Source organism: Octodon degus, unplaced genomic scaffold, assembly GCF_000260255.1.
Source record: "Octodon degus isolate 3935 unplaced genomic scaffold, OctDeg1.0 scaffold00063, whole genome shotgun sequence".
NCBI lineage: Eukaryota > Metazoa > Chordata > Mammalia > Rodentia > Octodontidae > Octodon > Octodon degus.
The window spans coordinates 9,243,303-9,245,987 of NW_004524639.1; the positions used below are offsets into that span (position 1 = coordinate 9,243,303).

The 2,685-nt window shown below is 32.9% G+C and overlaps 1 pseudogene; it reads right to left on the bottom strand.

The window, feature by feature from the left end:
* Positions 1-949: 949 nt before the first annotated feature.
* Positions 950-1,904, bottom strand: LOC101587443 (annotated as a pseudogene).
* Positions 1,905-2,685: the final 781 nt, after the last annotated feature.

Below are 2,685 nucleotides of genomic sequence, written 5' to 3' on the forward strand. Positions count from 1 at the left end.
AGGTTAAGCAATGAAGAGAATAGAAAGGAGAAAAGATAGGGAAAAAAAGAATGGAAAAAATCATGCAAATATATATATCTATACATGATGGCTGAGGTGATTGTACTCATAATTTCCATCAGTGTTTTGCAAATAGCAGTTAATGTATAGAATTTTCACCTTGACTAATTCTGTATGCTGATATCTGCAATCTGAGCTACTACACTGAGGACAGCAATGTGTAATACAAAAGCCATGCTTGAATGCCTGTCATCTTGGTCTTCTAAATATGTATCATTTCTAATGTCATATCAATTATTACTATACTCTCTTTAAAATAAATTTTTAAAAAGGTAATAAAAGAAAGAAAAGAGATGAACAAAAAATTTAAGATTTCTTGAAAGCAAGAGGTACTATTCAATCATATACCCAATCTTACATAACTATATCTGTTAATCTGAGCAACAGATTTGATGATAAAAATAGATAATATATCAACCACTGTTAATAAGCTATTTTTGTGAAAATCTGTAACATATATATTGTTGTATGTTACTCTGTCTCTGTCTTTGTTTCTGATTTTTATTCTTACTTTTGTTTTTACTCTTAAAAATACAATTAGAATTAAAAGTTAAAAAGTAGTCAAAGAAAAAAAGTAAAAAATTTTGTAAGCATAGAAAAGAAGAAAAGTTTTTCACTCATTCAAACAGAATACAAACTTTTACTTTAAAATGCATACACATATATTATCAGTTCTTTGGTTATATTCTAATTTTATATTTTCCAAATAAAATAATTTCCAATAAAAAAAGCTTGGCAACATTAATCAGGAGCAAAAATCACAGGCTATGCATATAGTAAAAATAGCGACAAATTGGAGAAAACTACAGATTCAAAAACATTAAAATGAAATTAAATAAGGTGAGTGACTTCCATAAATGATTTTTTAAAAAGGGATCCAAAATTTTTATTCATTCATTTCTTGCATTTGAAGTATTCTTCGATGACATCCTTGGCCTGCGATTCTTTGCCATGGTCCTTAACCACCACACAACTGCAACCAACCACTTAAGGGAGCTTTCCCTCACGGTCAATTTTTCAGAAGCCTACCCATTGCCTGAGTTTCTTGTTGTGGTCAAGCTTAATCAGGTTGATTTGGTGCTCAGCACAAAAGGCCTCCACTAACTTTACATATATAGGCTCACTGCAGTTGGATTGCAAGCACACAGAGATGGGCTTGGCTCTTGTCTAAGGCTTTGGCGGCTTCACGAATCCCACCTGCAAGGCCATCTTGGATGAGGGCAGTCTTCAGCACCTCTTGTAAAGCAGTACTGATGTCCATCACGCCTCCAGCAGCAATGCCTTCCTCGGCCGTGGTGGCAGTTTATGAGTGAAGCTGAATCTTGAACACACTCGAGCCTGTGCCTCCGCGCGACTTCGTGGGGGCAGGGAAAGATCTAATAATGAATTTTAAACAGGTGAAAGGCAAAATTCTCAATAAAGATGAACAATGAAATATCAAAACATTCTGAGGGCTGGGGAAATGGCTCAGTAGAATAATTGCTTCCCTGGCAAGCACAAGGGTCTGAGTTCAATCTCTGGTTCTGGAAAAAAAAAAATTCTGAGTCTTCCTCAAAAAATTCCACCTACCATGACTTATTTGTGATCTATAAAATATTTAAGAAACATACAGTTTCAACCTCGCAAAGAAAATAATAAAATAGGGATCAAATTAAGCTGATTTTATGAGGCTATTAATACGCTTATCAAGAAAAAGATAAGGATGACAAGAGGAGAGAAAATTACAGATTTTCTCATTAACATAGATAAAAAATTGAAAATAACATATCAGCAAACTGAATCAAGAAATTTTTAATAAGGATAATACATCATAATTAACTTACATTTTTATAGGAATTCAACATTCTCTTAGTGCAATTTTCTACTATCAGTTGAGGGAATTAAATCCAGATTATTGATCACACAAATACATGCAGGAAAGAATTACATTAAATGTAACACTTCTATGTAATTCAAAGTCTTAACATAAAAATTCTTAGCAAACTAAGGATAGAAGAATACTTTCTCCTTGCCTGGCAAGGACAGGATCCTGAGTTCAAACCCTGGTACAGAAAAAAAGAAAAAGAATGCTTTCTCTATTTCATAATGGATAATGAAGTATAACCCTTAACACTTTACTGACTTTATTTATAAGCAGGAACCAGACAAATGAAGCTTGAGGTCAGTAATTTCAATGTTATATAAGTGGTCCCATACAGAGCAGTGGGCATAAAAATAAAATTATATGAATTGGAAAGATATGAATACATCTTATTATTTTCAGGTACAATGATTATGTACTCAGTTATCTGAAAAGGAAGAATTTAACTATTAGGATGAAAAAGAGGATATCCAGATGGTTGGCCTAAAATGAATATACAAAAATTGAGACACCTGCATTTGTAGACACGAGTAAGAACAATTAAAAATATAATTAATTAAAATAAATCTACCACTTACAGTGGTGACAGAATCTTGGAATGAAACTTATTAAAATATGCAAGGAGTTGGGCAAAAGAACAGGTAAAGCAATTTAAATATCTGAAGGACTGGGGTGGAAGTGGAAAGTGCATTTTGGATGAGCACAAGTGTATTGAAGTAGTGTTAATGGGAAAAAGCTATGAGGAAACACCTCTGTACATGATA